This window comes from Caretta caretta, chromosome 1, assembly GCF_965140235.1.
Source record: "Caretta caretta isolate rCarCar2 chromosome 1, rCarCar1.hap1, whole genome shotgun sequence".
NCBI lineage: Eukaryota > Metazoa > Chordata > Testudines > Cheloniidae > Caretta > Caretta caretta.
The window spans coordinates 13,230,151-13,249,437 of record NC_134206.1 but is presented as its reverse complement, the minus strand read 5'-3'; the positions used below and the strand labels follow the sequence as shown (position 1 = coordinate 13,249,437).

Genomic DNA, 19,287 nt, shown 5'->3' with positions numbered 1-19,287 from the left:
CCGGATACTATCAACGTCTCCCCAGTTTATCATTATTAGCTAACTGAGGGCCAGATTCTGCTACCCTTATTCATGGTGAGTAGTGCTTTACTCCTTAAGTAGTCCCATTGAAATCAGAACTGCTCCTTCATTATCATGGGGCGTTAGCCTTCTTCCAGATAGCTAATACCGATGGATCAATAGGTAAGGCTGTAAGAAAATGGCTGGCCGTGATTTTGTTGCAGGAACCAGAAGTTCCATGGCTTGTGTTACACAGGAGGTCAGACTAAGTGATCATAATGATCCCTTCTGACCTTAAACTCTATGACTCTATGAACTGTTAACACACAACACAACTTTTTATAGTCGCCGTAAACTTGAGTGGGGTTGCGACCCGGTGGGCCAGGTCGCAATGCGACTTACTCAGATCTGTCTGGGACGCCCCCCCGTCATGCTTGCCTTCGAAAGCCCAGCAAGACACACTGCATCTCTTCTGTGCTGCTGCCTGGCTTTGGAAGGCAGGCTGCATGCCTGGAACTGGAACTTTAACAAGCCATGGCCGCAACTTTTGAATAAAAAAAAAAAATCACAACTGTCTTAGAACATAATAACGGCCATATTGGGTCAGACCAAAGGTCCATCTAGCCCAGTATCCTGTTTTCTGACAGTGGCCAATGCCAGGTGCCCCAGAGGGAATGAACAGAACAGGTAATCATCAAGTGATCCATCCCGTCGTCCATTCCCAGCTTCTGGCAAACAGAGGCTCGGAGCACTCAGAGCATGGGGTTCCATCCCTGACTATCCCAGCTAATAGCCATTGATGGTCCTATCCTCCATGAACTTATCTAGTTCTTTTTTGAACCCTGTTACTGTCTTGGCCATCACAACATCCTCTGGCAAAGAGTTCCAGAGACGGATGGAGCATTGTGTGGAAAAATACTTCCTTTTGTTTGTTTTAAACCTGCTGCCTATTAATTTCATTTGGTGACCCCTAGTTCTTGTGTTATGAGAAGGAGTAAATAACACTTCCTTATTTACTTTCTCCACACCACTCATGATTTTATAGATCTCTATCATATCCCCCTTAGTCGTCTCTTTTCCAAGCTGAAAAGTCCCCGTTTTATTAATCTCTCCTCATATGGAAGCTGTTCCATACCTCTTACAGTCTTGCAGCCTTATCAATAGGTGTTTTCCATCTCTAACTCATAGGATCAATCAAATGTAACTAGGGACTGGAACTAGCTTGGAGGCTCCTCCTTAGACCCCTCTCCCGCTCGATACCTGCTGTCCATTGCCACTCTTCCTGTTTGCTTTCCGTCAGCAGGTTTTCAATCCAGGAAACCAATTTCAATCCAGGCCAATTTGATTTAATTTGGCAAGAGAGGAGACGCTATCAAATGCTTGACTGAAATCCAAATGTAATTTCACCTCCATTTCCTTTGTCATTCATTTTAAAACGAGGGGCAGACTTTAGGCTGACGCACAGAAAGGCACGGCCCAGGGGGAGGGGAAACAAAGGTGACTTGAAGCTATCCATGTTCTGGGCTGCTGCAGGAGCCACAAAGAAGCCGGCATAAATCAGAGCAGCCCCAGGAATTGCTCTAATTTATAACAGCCTCCCTGCTGCAGGCTAGAATTCCCATAATGCTGAGGTGCATCCAGGACCGTCCCTAGACATTTTGGTGCCCTACGCAGCCCTCCCGCATGGGGGGTGGCCCCAGGCTTCCGTGGAGGGACAGGAACAGGGTTGGGAGGCAGGGGGGAACTGCCCCCCAGCACAAGCTGGCAGAGCGGAGTGGGTTGGGGCTGGGTTGCTCCACTTCCTGCCACCCAGTGATTGCAGGGCGGGCCCGACCCCTCCTGTAGTCCCCCGGGGCATTGCTCAGGGGAATGGGTGGAGTGGGGGCAGGGCTGGGGCGGAGCAGGGGAAGGAAGAGGCGGAGCAGGGGCAGGGGCTTTGGAGAAGGGGTGGAGTGGGGGCAGGGCTGGGGCGGAGCAGGGGAAGGAAGAGGCGGAGCAGGGGCAGGGGCTTTGGAGAAGGGGTGGAGTGGGGGCAGGGCGGAGCAGGGGTGGGAAGAGGCAGGGCTGGGGCAGAGCAGGGGCCAGGGCCACAAGGAAGAGGCAGAGCAGGGGTGGGGGCAGCTTTCCTGGCCAGCTAGGGGATCAGGCTAGCCACTGGAGCAGCATGCAGCTGCGTAGGGCACCAGGAAATTTGGGGCAATTTGGTGCCCCAAATTTCCTGGTGCCCTATGAAGCTGCGTACTTTGCATATAGCCCTGGTTGCATCCTTTAGGGTTTCCACTTTTCTAACTGCTGGTAACTGGACCCTGAGGCCCTGCCCCCTTCTCCACCTCTTCCCCCCCAAGGCCTAGCCCCATCAGTCGATCCTTTCTCCCCCTCCCCCAGTCATTTGCTGAATCATCTCCCCTTCCCCCCTCCCCACCCCCCAGGTGGTCTCCCTCTGCTGGGGGCTGGAACAGGAGCTGCTGCAGCCTGACAAGGAGCCTGTCTGCAGGTAGGAGGCAGCCCTGGCTGAGCAGCGGTTGGCGTGGGTTAATGACCCGGTGCCTCCCCCTGCCCCATGATAACCAGACTTTTGATGTCCAGTCTGTACATCTGACTGGACACTGCCAGGTCCCCTTTTTGACCGGACTTTCCTGTCGAAAAACAGGCATCCGACAACCCTAAATGGCACCTGGACACAGGAGCCAAAAACTGGACTGTCCGGGTAAAACCCTAATCCCTTTCATCACTGATACACCACCGGCACCAGCGCTGCTAAGGGGAGATGGTGTAGGATTGCTTATGTCAGCCCTGTGCTCCTCCTGCTCTGGACAGATTCTTCCTCAACCCCTTGCAGCACATAGGGGCTAGGTGTAGGGCCGATAATTGGTCTCAAAGCTTGACTGCCAAGATCTGGTCTTTAAGGGTGTGACGCTGCATCCCCCATGCCGCAGTGGAACGTTGACAAATACACAGCTGGAATCAGTCTGGCTCATCTGTGCATTAAAACAGGTATCAAAATTATAAGAATGTGTTTAGACTTCATTGAATGCGTGTGAGTTGTTGCCTGCATTAATCTCACTTGTAACCTCTGTATCCCATATTGTAAAGTAATATTTGAGTGGTTGTATTGTGAGTCTCTGTTACAGTGTAAATCACCAGACAGGAGAGACACAACTAGTGGGAAGTGCCAATCTGCAACAGAAAGTGTTACGTCCTGCCCAACAGGCACGGTCCATCAACGCCAGAAGGACTATAATGGGATATTAAAGGGGACAAAAGACTTGGTTGCTCTGCTCTTCTCCCCCATCAAGATGAGTCATGCAAGTGGATTCCCCCCCATCATCTGAGTTTTGCTGCTCAGACCACATGGCAGGAGGGGGTAAAAACCCCAAACAGAAGGAACTGAGTATTTCTGTGCTGCTTGGACTCTGGAGGGCAAGTTTTTTAGGCATAAGCAAGAGGTCTGTAGCTGTTTCTCCTGGGTTAGCCCTAAAGGACATACTGAGTTTGCTTATTATAGAAGCTTCTATTACCTTTTGAAACTTATGATTGTAACTCATTTGTATATCTATGTTTACATGCTTTAACCTTGTAAATAATTCTCATTTCCTTTTCCTATTAATAAATCTGTATATAGTTTACTATAGGATTGATTACAAGCATTGTCTCTGGTGTGAGATCCAAGGTACAATTGACCTGGGATAAGCGACTGGTCCTTTAGGACTCAGAGTAACCTGAATATTGCTGTGATTCTTGGTGTAAGGGACCATCTATGACAAAGGTTTGTTTGCCTGGGTGGCGAGGCAGATCAGAGTACCCAAGGGGACTGTCTGTAACTCTGTGTTAAGGCTGTTATAGTTCCTGAGGAGTTTACAATTGATAATTGGTGGGGGAAATCTAAGTATAGAACACACCGCCAATTTGGGGTTTGTGCCCTGGTTCTTAACGTTGTCGTATGCAGTATTGTAGCCATGTGAGTCCCTTTTAAATTGCCTGGGGGCAGCAGGTGGGGCTGGGGGGACTTGAATGGTCCCTTGAAATATAATATGCGTTGACTACTTATGCTTAAACAATCTGTTCCCCCTTGTATTTGGCTGTGACACTCGGAGTACCTTTTCCAGACCAGAAGAAGAGCTCTCTGTAAGCATGAAAGCTCCTCTCTCTCGCCAGTGGAAGTTGGTCCAATAAATGATATTACCTCCCCCACCTTGTCTCTCCGGTTCGGGTTCAATCTGCCCTGCGGTTGGCACTCACACTCTTAAGCCACTGAAGGGCGCAAGCCAAAGGACTTGCTCCAACTGCCACTGAAGTCAACAGACAGACTCCTTTAGACATCAGTGGGAATTGGATCAGGCACTCATACAACCATGATGCTTAGTAAATGCTTAGTAGAAGGCATCCTTCAGTCTTGAGAGACCAGGGGTATGAGCCCCTGAGAGGTAAAGATTTTACTCAGTTGGTTTTATGGCAGCTGCAAACGTGCCTGAAGAGACCAACTCGAGAGAGACAATCTGATTCTGCCACATCTCTGCCGCACCTTGACCCTTCGGGCTCTGCCTTCTGCGAGCTGTTTTCTCCTCTGCTAGGCTGGACGGCTTCCTCTTGGAACTCCGAGGAGCTTTGTTAAGCTCTTGTTTCCAAAGGCTGCGAGTTTGATCATCCCAGTTATCCACGTCCAGGTCCAGGTCCATTTCTTTGAGGTCTCGCTTGCACACATCCTTGAAACGCAATTTTGGGTGTTCTTTGGGTCTTTTTCCAGATGCCAGTTCGCTGTAGAGAATCTCCTTTGGGATGCGCCCATCATTCATTCGGCACACATGCCCAAGCCAGCGGAGGCGCGTGCATGCTCGGTATGCTGGCCCGTTTGACCACCTCAGTGTCAGTGACTCTGTCCCTCCAAGAGATGCCAAAGAGTCGACGAAGGCAACGTGCATGAAAGCTGTTGAGCCCAGAGGTGGCGAGTTGTATGGGCCCATGGTGCCTGTGTTCCAACAATCTGAGAGCACAGGGACCTGGCTCCACCAAAGTTCAGGGGAACCTACGGCCTGCTGCTTCATTTCATCCAGCCCACGGCAAGGCTCCTCGCCGCAGGCTGGAAGCCCCGAGCCTCTGCACCACCACCCCCCCTCACATGGGGCTCGAGCCGCGAGCACCAGCTCGCCGGGGTGCCAGAAGTCCAGTCGGCTCCATGCAGTTCCTGGCAGCTCTCGGCATGTCTCTGCAGCCCTTAGGAGCAGGGGCAATCAGGGAAACTCCATGCGGTGCCCCTGCCCCCGGCGCTGGCTTCGTGGGCAGCACACACCATGCAGAGCCCCCTGGCCACTCCGCCTAGGGGCCGGAAATGGCAGCAGCTTCTGGGAACAGAACGGAGCCCCGGCAGGCAGGGAGCTTGCCTTAGCCCCGCTGAGCCGCCTGAGGTAAGTGCCGCCGGGCCGGAGCCCACACCCACTGCCCCAGATCAGAATCCCCTCCCACATCCTAACTCCCTCCCAGACCCCACCCCCCCACACACCAACCCCCATCCGGAACCCCCTCCTAGACCCCACATCCCCATCCGCACCCCAGCTCTGAGTCCCCTCCCACATCCAAACTCCCTCCTGGAGCCCATACCCCAAAGCTCCTCCCACACCCCAACCCTCTGCCCCAGCCTGGAGCCCCCTCCTGCACTCCAAACCGCTTGGCCCCAGCCCAGATCCCCCTCCTGCACCCCAAGCCCCTCATCCCCAGCCCCACACCAGAGCCCTCACCTCCTCCCGCACCCCAACCCTCTGCCCCAGCCCAGAGCCCCCTCCCACATCCTGAACCCCTCATTTCTGGCCCCAACCCAGAGCCTAAGGGAAGCCCTGAGCCTCCCCCCTCTCCCCCGGGCTGTGTATGGCCTGTGACTGGTTTTTCCTGTGGGTCAGTGGCCCCGATAGAAAAAAGGTTCCCCCCCACCCCCCCGTCTACTAGATAGTTAGGCACAAATCCTCAGAGGTATTTAGGTGCCTAACTTCCATTGATTTCAATAGCAGGTAAGTGACTAAATATCTGGGCCATCATGATTTTTCTCTTACCATTTGTTCTGTTCTTGACGTTAGATTTACAAAACAACAGGTGCCAGGATCGCCTCTGCTTTCCTTCTCTGAAAATCAGCAGCACGTTTAGCCAGCCCTAGAGCCTCCACGACTTTTCAGAAGTAGTTGTCCGCTGTTTGGTAAGTTTGTTGGCTGTCTCCCTATTTAAACAAACAGAAGGAAGTACTTCTTCATGCAAGCACAGTCAACCTGTGGAACGCGTCGTGTGGATGTTGTGAAGGCCAAAACTATAACAGGGTTTAAAAAAAAATCCCTAGTTAAGTTCATGGCGGATAAGTCCATCAATGGCTATTAGCCAAGATGGTCAGGGATGCAACCCCATGCTCTGGGTGTCCCTAGCCTCTGATTGCCAGAAGCTGGGAGGACGACAGGGGATCTATCACTTGATGGATTACCTGTTCTGTTCATTCCCTCTGGGACACCTGACATTGGCCACCGTTGGAAGACAGGTTTCTGGGCTGGATGGAACATTGGTCTGACCTTAACACCTGGTGATGCCTGTCATTTGGAGTTGCTGACATGTGTGTACTGACCGTTCTAAGGGTTCCCCTATTTGATCGTTATCAACAGCTGTTTTTACAAGGTGTGTATTACTTCCTAACAGCTAAACCTCTGTGGCAATTTCCTTTAATCAAAGAAAGGCAGATTTTAAAACATAATTTCAGTATCGCAGCTATTTAACAGGCCTCAGTGCTTTCATCACCCTCCTCCTTTATCAATGGAGCCCTTGGCTCGCTGTTATTTCTTTTGCCCGTGCTTCGTTTGCTAACCACTTTGGCTGCATTACTTCACTCTGCATCTTGGCTGCCCTCCTCTTTCCCTGCAGCATTGACTGACTCTGTATATTCTCGTTTGGCCGCTTCCCCATCTGTCTCCTTTACAGATTTGCTTTTCACTCAGGTTCCCAATCAGTCCCTTAGGAAGCCAGATTGCACTACGGTATTAAAGGGCCAGATTCAGTTCCACAGGAGGAGCACACGGTCCTTTCTTCTGTGCACTGGGGCCTGCTGCATCCCCGGAAGCAGTTGGCCACAGGGGTAGGCTGGCCGCACTATAGCTGCCGCTGCGTCTCCCAGGGCTTCTACAACTGGGAAGCAGTGTTAAGTTCCATCCAACGGCAGATGTCCGAGAGGGGCACAGAATCAGCACGTCCTCCTCCTGGCCCACCCACGGCTGCACAGCCAGCTCTGGGCACCCCAGCAGAGCAGGGATTGCAGGGGGCTTGTGCTGCAGTTACAGTCCACCCTGCCCCCTCTCCCACCAGGAGCCACATCAGTTCCAGACTGGGCTGGTGGAAGCCAAGAGAATCTGGCCACTGGCCGGTTCTCTCCCCGCCTCCCTTCTTCCCCTGGGTCATCTGTGACAGCCACACAGACAGCAGCCCCATGCTCAGACAAAGAAGGGTTTTATTCCTGCCTAGCTGGAAACATGCCGAACATGAGGCTACTGGCTGCTGCTGCTGGCTGACGGCCCCAGATGGTACAACTGCCCCGAGGTGGTGCCTTGCTGAGTACTGAATATGAGAGGTGCTTAGGCTGGCATGGCTGTGTACAATATAGACTGGCTATCCCCATAGCAGAATGGCACGGTCCACAATGAACAAGCACCGTGGGGGGAAGGCCATGGCTCAGAAAGGTCCGCTGGAGCGTTGGGTGCTGCATTGGTGCTGGAAGACGAAGGGATGGGTGCTAATGTAACCCACTGGGGAGGGTATGTTACAGATCCCCCCTCTGTCGAGACACAGAGGATATGAGTCTGTTATGGCCGCTAGCTCAAGTTGTAGCAGCTTATGCTACAAGGCTCTGGAGGTCCCTGGTTCAATCCTTAGTGTGTCAGCCTAGCCAGGGCAGCAGTCCCAGTAATGCCTGCAGCTGCTCGGGGAGATATGGGGAAAGAAAAACGAGCAAGGCTCTGAATAACTTTCTGCAGCTCAGTGTGGGCAACTGGCAGGTCTGGAGGCATTGAGCTCTCTATGGGGAGCTGGGCTGAGCAGGGAGAGCCCCAGACTTCATGGCTTGGGGAGTTTGGAGTTGGTGACAACTTGACAATGTGGGTAATAATGTGTTTTTAAAGAGTGAATTTTCCACATGCTAAGAAGAGTCTAAGAGGAGCGTGGGATACACAGAAATCAATAAACTTACAGACTAGACAGAACTTGATCACTACAGAGACCCATTGGAGCAAGCTGTTTAAATTAAGCTCCTGATTCTATTGTTTCATTGCATAAAACTTTTAATGAAAAGGGACATGCTCCAGGCCGACTTCCTGGGCTTAAACAATGTCTAGTTAGGGTCCTGGGCCCTGATTCTCTCACTGACTTTGTTTTTACACCAGTCGAACCCCCTTGAGCTCAGTGAAGTTGTCCCTGGCTTGCACTGCATTCAGGCGCCTGCCCCAGAAGGCGTTTCTCTCTATTTCAGTGCCGGTGTTGTGCTCAGTTACACAGGGTGTGTTTTCTGGTATGTACACATCCCGGCCCGGTGTGTTTGACTGCACCCCAGCGGAGGCTTGTGATCAGGGTCAGTCTCGGAGTTTCCCTGTCGGCTGGGCTGCTAACGGGCAGCCTGAAGCCAGAGGCTGCATTCGGCTTCATGTCTTTGCTACCTGCGAGTTTCACAAGGATTTTAAAAATTGCACCTGGTGAGTGCAATTCACTCTTGTAGCATTGACCGATAAGGTGACAACCAGCACCATCATGACGGTGAACCGATGCTGTGCGTGAGCTGGTGCTCTTCTTTTCTGCCTCATCCATAAAGACTGCCTTGGAGGTACAGTCTGTTTGGGTTCAATCCGAGCTTTTATTGTATTCTGGCTCTTTGTCAATCTGGCTCTGGCACCTGTGGTGTGATATCACATGATTTAACAGAATAAATCTAACTGGATATTTCCCTAATATCTGACTGGTCTCTTCCCCGGGTCCAAGAAGGGAGGACCATGTATTATAAAGTGAGAACAGATCTGTCCTTCTGCATAACATCCATTGTTGGGGGCAGCACGGTTGCAGACATGTGGGTCCCAGGATATTAGCGAGACAAGGTGGGTGAGTTAATATCTTTTATTGGACCAGCTTCTGTACAGAAATAAGTCCAATAAAAGACATTCCCTTACCCACCTCGTCTCTCCTGCAGAACATGCAGGCCAGAGGATTTCAACCATTGATTCTTGCATCAAGCCCAGAACTTGTGCTTGTGCTAATCCGCATCTCTTAGGAAGACAGCCGGTCATGATGTAGGGACTTCAAATGCTGGAGAATCCATCACATCCCTAGGCAAATTCTTCCAAACATTTGAGGAGCTGAATTCCCACCTCCTCTTAGAAGAAGTTTGTCTCAGCTGCGCTGCCCATGTCCCCTGTACATATGGCTGTTAACGGTCACAGATATCGAGGCCATTGTGGTCGTCTAATCTGTTCTTCTGCATAGCATTTCACCCACTTATTGCAGCCCGGTAATGCGTCTCTTCCCAGCCGTGATCCTTGGCTGAATATGTTGTGGCACGCTAGCCTATTTACCTCCTGTCGCCGCTTGCAGGTATGTGCGTGTCCCCCTCCAGGCATTTCACAACTGAGTCACAAAGGACAACTGGCTCCCAGTCCCTCACCCTCCCAGCAATTACAACCTGTGCCCAGGCTTGCCAAAGACTGAGCGTCCACTCATCTTGGAAAAATAAACAGTGGGTATGTAGTCTGTATACCCTCCAGCCCCGTGTGAGAGAGATGAGCTGCATATAAGCCTCTTGGGGGAGGGAAGCCAGGCCATCCGGAAGAACTTCAGCAGAGAGATGTATGGAATAGTTTCCCCAGGGAACTGGTTAGAAACACCATCCCTGGAGATGTGTAAAACTAGACTGGATCCGACTCTAGGGAACAGCCAGCAGGAAAGATCTAACAGGTCTTTCCCATCGCTGTCATCCACGATTTAATTGTGCATTTATTGCTTTGTGCCTTTATTAATTATTGTGCCTTTAGGGGGCATTTAGTTATTCCAGATTTAATGGTGCATTTGATAAAACACAATCATTTAATAAATCTGTGATGCAGTGGTCTCTCCCCTCCCCTCCTCTTCCCCTGGTAAAATCCAGCTGTTTTGCAAATGAACTGCTTCTTCCCACCCCTTCCTGGTGGAATGCAGTTGGTTTATAGAAGCACTGCTCCCTGTCCCTAATTACCAGGAAACTCCAGCTGTTTCGTAGATGCACCACCCTCCCCCCATTACTGGTAAAATCCAGTTGTTTTGCAGGTGCATTGTCACACCTACCCCCTGTACCCCCCAAAAAACCCAGCTGCGTTACAGGTGCATTGTCACACCTACCCCCTGCCCCCCCAACCCAGCTGCATTGTCACACCTACCCCCTGTACCCCCCCAAAACCCCAGCTGCTTTGCAGGTGCATTGTCACACCTACCCCCCAAACCCCAGCTGCATTGCAGGTGCATTGCCAGACCTACCCCCTGCCCCCCCCAAACCCCAGCTGCGTTGCAGGTGCATTGCCAGACCTACCCCCTGCCCCCCCAAACCCCAGCTGCGTTGCAGGTGCATTGCCAGACCTACCCCCTGCCCCCCCCAAACCCCAGCTGCGTTGCAGGTGCATTGCCAGACCTACCCCCCAAACCCCAGCTGCGTTGCAGGTGCATTGCCAGACCTACCCCCTGCCCCCCCCAAACCCCAGCTGCGTTGCAGGTGCATTGCCAGACCTACCCCCTGCCCCCCCAAACCCCAGCTGCGTTGCAGGTGCATTGCCAGACCTACCCCCTGCCCCCCCAAACCCCAGCTGCGTTGCAGGTGCATTGCCAGACCTACCCCCCAAACCCCAGCTGCGTTGCAGGTGCATTGCCAGACCTACCCCCCAAACCCCAGCTGCGTTGCAGGTGCATTGCCAGACCTACCCCCTGCCCCCCCCCAAACCCCAGCTGCGTTGCAGGTGCATTGCCACGTCCTCTCCTCCTTTGCGGCTCCCCTCGTAGCGGGACCCCGCCAGGCAGGGACCCGCCGCGGGCTGGCGCCGCTCCGCGCACAGGTGGGCGCGGGTGTGCGAGGGAAGGAGCCGCCTGGCAGCGCCCCAAGGGGGTGGGGTCGGGGCCGCGGGGCCGGGGCAGGCGAGCGGAGGCGGCGGCTGGCGCTGAGAGCCGGGCGGGCGCCGCGCGGAGCGGCCGGGCAGAGTGATCCGCGCCCCAGCGCGGGGTCCCCGGCCCGCCCCAGCCCCTCGCCCCAGCGCCGGCCCAGGCTTCCCCTCCGCAGGCGGGGCCCCCCGAGCCAGAGGACGGAGCAGCCGGTGAGTGACCCAGCCCCTCTCTCCGCCTCTCCCCGGGGAGCTGCTCTTTCCGGGGGGCTTGCTGGGGTGGGCGGGCTCCCCGGGGCCGCTCCGGGCGCTCTGAGCGGGGCTGGCATGGCCAAAGTCTGCGCGCCGCCTTCCCGAAACCAGCCGGGGGAGATCGCAGCGTTAAAGCACCAGCCTCACATCCTGCAAAGCTTGAGACACGGGCTTCGCTTTCAGCCGCTGAGTCGTGCCACTCGCATGCTTAAAGTTATCGCATGGGCAACTGTCCCTGTGTTCTGGCTTTGCGCAGTTGCATATGCTTAGAAGACAGCACCTAGCCCAGAGGGGTCCTGGTGGATACCTGCCCTAGGTATTGTGGTCATACAAATAATACACAATGATAGCCACATAAGCTTTTGCCGGGTCAGGGCTACTGGTAATACAATTTGCCTCTGTCCTGAGCTTGAAGGGGTTGGTGGAGGTAAGAGTGTTTTGTGTTGGTTTGTGTTACTCACATTCAAACAATATCAGCGATAAGGAAAACGAACAATTTCTAAGTCAGGTTTTATTCAGCTAACCTTCATTTGTGGTTCATACGCATCAGTATGTTATCGGTTTTCCCCACTTTTTCTTTAATGCAGTTGGCCGGGTTTGCTTTCCTCTTTGCCCATCCGATGGGGGAGTTTTTCTGAAGGTAGATGTTTAGTGTTGCTGTTTGCAAGAGCCTAGGGCTGAAAGTGACCTCCTGGGTCACGAGTCCAGTGTTGGCCATCTCAGACAACTCCGTCATGTAATCTCGTTCATAAATTATCAAGTTCCATTTTAAAATCAGTTTGGTTGTTTGCCCCCACTGCTCCTACTAGGCACCTGTTGCAGGTACTCATTCCTCGGATGGTTAGAATTTCTCATCTCATCTTCTAATTTCTCCTCTAAATTTACTCATGGCCAGGTTCATACCCATTTTTTCTTGTGCCAACCATTCCTTTAGCTAAAGTAGCTCTCTTCCCCCCCTGGTGTTTTATGCCCCTGATTGACCCATTCCATGAATTGGAACAAATATTTACAAGATCTTCAGGATCCTGATCAGTTTCGTGCAGTAAGATCACTTACATGAGTGTTTGTTAATAATGCTTGCCTCTTACCTAGCACTTTTCAAAGTGCTTTTAAAATATTAATTAATAATCCGTTAATTTTCAATATCTGCACTTAAGATGTTGCCGGAATCCGTCTAGTAAGTTGGAAGCATTTTCCTATCAGAATATCTTTCCTGACAGTCTCTTTGAAATGGATTTTACTGACTGGCTCTTTCCGTGATTTAACACTCTCTTGCTTTCTCAAACCGATAGTGAATTTGTTGACACCCTTTGTGTGTGTGATGGCCTGGTCAGATTTTGGCAGGCACTCAAGTTGTTTGGATCAGTGTTGCATTGCTATCAGGATGGAGTCTTCTTTGCTAGAGGTAATTCACTGCTGGGGACTTGTCCAGAGAAGTTAAGTTAGCTTGACAAGCATCTGTGTCCTTAGGGGAACTTGTCAGTGTCTTGTAAAACATGCTGGAAAACATGAAGTTATTGCCTTAATTTAATTATTGCAAATGGGGCTTAAATATAATGGTCGCAGTTTTAGCTGCAGAGCTAAGAGCCCTGCAAATCCGCGCAGGGCTCTATGCAGAGCTCAGACTGAGGAACTGGGCTGTGCATTGGGACCTCTGTTGGCATGGCGGGGGGAGGGGAAGGAAGCCCACTCCATACCCCACAGGCACCTTGGCTGCAGTAGTCCACGATGACTTCTGCATACCCCTTCCCTGATGTAGGCAGGACTGAATAGCATGAGGCAGATGGGAGCAGCTGGGTGCTGAGCTCCTTTGAAAATCTGCCCAGCAGTCATGGATCCACGTGCTTGCTTCCTGCAGGCTGGAGAGAGGTGTGGAGTGGTCTGTAGGGGATCTGGAGCCAAGGCACAACGTCCCAGCACCCCTGTAACAAGGGGGCTGGCCTGTTCCATGAAACTGGGCTCAGAGCTCCTGTTCGGTCCAGGTACTCCGTTTGGGCCAATTAAGAGGGCGGGGCAGAACCTGGGGGTCTATAAGGGACCTGGTGAGAAGGAGACCAGAATGTTAGCGATGTCGCAGGCAGGAGAGCTGCTACAGAGGGAAGGGGGGTCCAGGGGGAATGCAGGAGAGGAGCAAGAGGGGTTTGCTGGCTGCTGTCCCCAGGCCGGAGAGCCAGGGCTGGAGAGGGCTGAAAGCAGCAGCATCCGCAACAGAAGCAGAGGGAGATGCCAGCTGGCTCTAAGCCAGAGAGCTGTAGCCAAGGGCCTGAGGGGACTGAAGGGAGGAGGAGCAGATGATGGGTGGGAAGTTACCTGCTGCTGTCTCCTTGCTGGAGAGCTGGACCCCCAGGAACAGTGAAGGGAGGATACTCCCAGCAGAGAGGCGGTGGCTGTCCCCTTGGGAAGAGTAGGGTTACGTCCTCGAGCCGAGGCGCTGGGACAGGACAGGACAGGGGGCCATTGGCCCACCACTTTTTACCATCTGTAAGGGCGAGCGACAGGGGAGAGGGGGCAGAGAGGAGCGAGTGGAAGGCAGAGTCTTGGGGGAAGGGGCAGTGTGGGGGTGGGGAAACGGGGTCACAGTTTTTGGCGCCTGTGGTCCCCCACGTTTAGGGTGGTTCAGCCGCTCCTGCTAGAAGGAGGACTAATAACGAATCCAGGTCTGGCGGAGGACACCAGGAGGTGAGACCGAAGCCATGATTTCAGGGACGACTTGCAGTGGGGTGATATGGCCCATTCTGAGGGACGGCTGCATTTTGTTTGGTTAACAGTAATGTTGATGGACTTGAGAACTTGCTTCCACGCAGTTACTGGGGACTCAAATGGGAAATTGAGGCGAGGGCCAATTTTCAGGGCCGCTGTGAGGGGGTGCCGGGGAGGAGGGCAACGTGTGTAGAAGAAGACTACGCACATGCTCTTTAGGAGCACACTAGGTCAGGGCGCTCCATGGCCACAGTATCTGCTGGGTTTGGGGACCAATATTTGCTCCTCTGAGTATAAACAATGAAGGGATCTTAGAGACTAACCAATTACGGCTGCTACTCTGAAACCTGTCAAAATGCAGGGATCATACTTCAAGTGACTGCATTTCCCAGGGAATGCATCACAAAAATAGGTCATCTAGTCCAGTCCCCTCCTGTGGCAGGACTAAGTATTATCTAGACCATCACTGACAGGTGTTTGTCTAACCTGCTCTTAAAAACCTCCCGCGACAGCGATTCCACAACCTCCCTAGATAATTCGTTCCATTGCTTAGCTACCTTTACAGTTAGGAATTGAATAATAAAACGCAGTGCACTGGCCAACTGTTATTTCTTGTTAATCGGTAAAGGCAGAGGGAAGCTAAGGGCCTGATCCTGTGCTCCTTAGACAGGCAGAAGCTTTGAGTTTTGTCTAAGTGAGAAGTGCAGAACTGGGTGCTGATACTGTAAGAAACCAGCTATAATTATGTAGAGATGTATGGAAAGAATTAGATGCTGCAGATGTTAGCCACCTAGGGTGACTCTGCAAGCTAGACAACAGTGGTATTCATAGAAGTCAGTAAGATCCAGAGGATGACTGTCAATTGTATAAATTTGTTCTGCTGTTTAGACCCATACTTGGAAATATGAATGTAATAATACCTAGCTCCTATATGGCACTTCACAAAGGAGCTCAGTATCATTATCCCCATTATACAAATGGAGAAACTGAGGCACAGGAAGATGAAATGACTTGTCCTCGGTCAGCCCGCAGGCTAGTGGCAGAGGCAGGAATAGAACCTAGGGCTCTTTTGTTCCAGTCCAGTGCCCTGTCTGCTAGATGGCATATGAATGGAATCTGGTCAGTGCTTCTGGCTAGTGGGAAAGTCCTGTTTCGAAATGAACACGGCTGGTTTTCCAGGGCCTGGCATGGTGGAATGCCAAGGGGTAGATCAACTTGAAAACCAAACCGAGGCCCTGATCCTGCAAGCTCACTGAAGTCAGTGGCTCTATGCAAGTGCAAGAGTCTGCCATGCACAGGAGCTTGCAGGCTCTAGTGAACTTGTCTTGGGTCTTTCCTGGTCAGTGGATGCAGGGCAGTGGGGTTGCTTCACCGGGATGACTTGAGTCCTGCTCCCTTTAAGATAAAGTTTGTACAGCACTGAGCACCGTTGGCCCCTGACCTGGCTGATGATGGGTCCGTGGGTGCTCCAGTGATACACACGTGCGAATCCCAACCTGATCAGTGATTGTGGGTGCACAAGCTTTTTCACTGTCTGTTGACTTTAAAAATCTAGCAATCCTGCAGCTAGACAGTAGTTTAGGGCCTAGTCCTGCAAAGTCCAGAGCACTTTCTGGTGCGAAGTGCCTTCAGCTCCCTCTAAAGTGGCTGGTCCTGCACTACTGAAGTCAATGGGTGTTTGCCATTGGCTTCTGTGAGCTCAGGATTGGGCCTGAAAGTTAACAAGTGTTGTCGCTGCACAGCATCTTGCAGGATCAAGCCCTGAGATACCTAGACAAGTGAATGCACAAGCCAAGTAAAGTCTTAGAGTCCTGTCATTTCCCTCCTTGTTTCTTTGTGCCGGGGAGGGCGGGGGGTGACAGGCCTTCTCTTCTTCGACTCCCCTTACCCCGTACAAACCGCGCCATTCTCCATCAGTCCCCAGTGTTTTGGAAAACTGCCCTGCTGAATGGGGCCTGTTGGGAGTGGTGGGGGCCAAGCTGGGAGATGGTCTCTCTGCATCAGACCTTCTGTTAGTGTTGTTAAAACAGACGTTAAGTTTATGAGAATGTGTCTAGTGTTTAGACTTTATGAAATGCTTGTAAGTTGCTCCATGTATTAATCTCATAACATCTGTATCCAGTATTGTAAGGTTACATTGAGTGTTTGCATTGTAAACCTCTGTAACTGTGTAATTCACCAAACAGGAAAGAAGCATTAATGAATGTAAAATGCTGGCTTGCTACAGAAGGTGTTAGGTCTTGCCCACCAAGAAGGCCCATTGAAACCCAACGAGCTGTGGTGAAACAAAGAACAAAAGATTTTGTTAATTGCTCTCCCCATGAAGAGGAGATGTGCACGAGGACTCGTCCCATCAGTTTGATCTCTGGGGGAAAGGAATAAAAATCCCTGACAAGAAGAAACTATCTCTATGCTGCTTGGACTTTGAGAGGGCAAGATTTCTAAGCATAAGGAAGGGATCCCCAGCTGCTTAGCCCGGGTTAGCCTTAGGGGACATATAGCTACCTTTTGGAACTTAATACTGAACTCTTTTGCGTGTGTCTGTTTACCTGCTTTAACCTTGTAAACCACTCATTTCTTGTTCTTAGTTAATCTTCAGTTAGTTTATAATTGGATTGGCTACCAGCCTTGTCTTTGGTGTAGGATTTAAGGTGTAAGTGACCAGGGGTAAGTGACTGGAAGTAACCTGAATATTATTGTGATTTTTGGTGTAAGGGACCATCTATCACAAAGGCAAGCTTACCTGGGTGACAAGGTGTACTGGAGTACCCAAAAGGACTGTCTGTGACTCCATGTTCAGGCTGTTGTAGTCCTTGAGGAGTTCACACTTGATACTTGGTTGGTGAAATCTAAGTTTTGAATTCACAACCAGTTTGGGGTCTGTGCCCTGCTTCTTAACAGGAGCACCAGCATCAGGGCAGACTGAGTGTGAGCCACTCCCGGTAGCTTGACGTCTCACAGATGTCCAGAGATGCATTCTGACCGCAGAGTATCCACTTCATTGGTTGAGCCCTTGACCTCTATCCTCCCAGGAACTCACTGCAAATTTACATGCATTAATTCCTGGAATTACTTACTGGGGAGGGGAGGAGATGGGATGGCTTGAGCCACAGACAACAAAGGATGGATACTTAGTGACTACAGGGAGAATACAAAAGGGAAAGGGGGATCCTCTTATTAACTTCCTATTGTCCAAGTCCAGGGTTATCTAATAACAATATCTAGCTCCTACATAGCATGATGCATCGGTAGCTCTCAAAGCTCTTTAAAAAGAAGGTCACTATCATTTTAGCAATGGGGAAACTGAGGCACAGAGCGATAGACGCATAGAACCATAGGATTAGAAGGTTTTCATCTAGTCTAACCCCCTGCGAAGATGCAGGATTTGTTGTGTCTAGACCATGCAAGACAAGCAGCTATCCAGCCTCCTTTTGAAAACCTGCAGTGAAGGAGCTTCGGCAAGCGATTTAACCAAGCTCACCCAGCAGGTCAGCAGCAGCGTCAGGAATAGAACCCAGGTCTCCTGAGTGACGGCTGAGTGCTCTGTCCACTCAGAAATACTGTCTCTCGATGTAATTATTCATCCAGTACAGTCTAAACAAAGAAACTAAACTGGATTTAGGCGCCCTTAGTGCTAGAGGAGTTTTATAAATAGTGGCTGGCTATTGTCAACTAAACCAGCAAGGAAATGTATGTTCTCCCACATTTGAAGAACAATACAAACTTTTTAGAGGTTGTATTTTACTGGAAATGCCAAATTTAGGTGCATCACAATCTGTTTTCCAGTAAAATCCGATTTGTACAGCTGGGTTGAGGGTGGAGGCTGAGGGAGGGCAATATAATTCTTAATTATTGTAATCTAATACCAAGTCTAAGGGGGTGGATGAATTCTAGAAAATAGTAATGTGCAAGACTGTGTGTGTAGTTCACTCCAGTGGGTCTGACCTGAACACCTGCATTACAATGCCATCCAAATACAGTTAGATGCAGTTTGTTGGCAATTTCAACTAACCTGAGTGTTGTAGGGTTTTGTCAACCTTTATTTAAAGGTGACCAGGAAAGGAAAATAAAGTTGGATTCTTCTTTTCTGCTTCTTTTGATTATACAAGGAAGTCTTGACTTTATTAATAGAAGAAGCTTATTTTTCTGTCTAAGGTACTCGAGTGGCCCCCCATTACTGTAGTGTTGGAGCACCTCACAATCTTTTAATGTGTTTAACCTGGCAACACCCCTATGAGAGACAAAAGTGCTGTGATCTCCATATCCAGGTGGGGACCTGAGGCCCAGAGAGATTGTGACTTGCCTGAGTCACTTAGGACGTCGGGGTAGAGCAGGGAATTGAACCGAGGTCTTGCAGTCCTAGCCCAGTACCTTCCCCACTGGACCATCCTTCCTTTTCTGCTTGGCTTTTTTATATCATTTTCTTTTCCTTATAAATATCAGGAATATTGAGTTTTGTCTTCCCCGTATCCACTGGAGGTCTCCGTGGGAGCGTGGAGAACTGTATGGGGACCTTTCTCAGGCCTTAGCTGTAGCAGCAAAGCAAGTGGTTGAATTTTTAACAGAGACATGCTTTCCTTATGGGGCCAAGCGTTGGAGTAGAAATGGAGGTTAAGCAAAGTAACAAAGGCATTTAAACAGGCTGACTAAAGTATTCCTTCCCTTCTCAGTTGCTCGGTTTTCACTTCCTTAGTACTTGTCATAAACTCCTAGTTCTCTAGTCATCCATAGAGGTATCCAGGAAAAAAACCAGGGAAGGCAAGACCTGAAGTTCTAATATTTAAAAACAAAACAAAAAACAAACAGATTTTTTTTTGGAGGGGAGGGGAGACAGCTGTACTCTACAGACGATCTTTATGCAACAAAAAAATGGCCACAAACTCCAAAGAACCATATCCCCGTTTGCAGGTCACCTACTTGCCCAGCTAAACTTGCACCCTTGGTGGGATTCTGCTGCCGTCAGCGTAAGTGAAGGGTGTGCTCTGTAGAATTGTAAAATTGAAACCACTTTTTGAGAACCAACCTGAGCTCGCTTCTCAGAATGGATGGGGAATTTCCAATACTTTGTGCATGTGTGTGTCTCTCTCTCTGGGTTGTTTTTCTGCATCTCCTGTATCATAGACATTCAGCCGGTTTGACTGGTTTAATGGCACAGTTCCCATGTAATCAAGACAGCAGAAGCTGAGGGATGGGATTGCTCTGGGGAATGGCAACAGGT

General features: G+C 50.8%; 1 protein-coding gene across 1 annotated transcript in view; it reads left to right on the top strand.

Annotated features, from left to right (window-relative positions):
• Window positions 1-11,221: 11,221 nt before the first annotated feature.
• P2RY6 (pyrimidinergic receptor P2Y6) overlaps window positions 11,222-19,287 on the top strand; it is a 92,314-nt gene continuing 84,248 nt past the window's right edge. The window contains exon 1 of the mRNA XM_048839504.2: window positions 11,222-11,330. The gene's annotated coding sequence lies outside the window, so the exon portion shown is untranslated. The remainder of the gene's footprint in view (window positions 11,331-19,287) is intronic.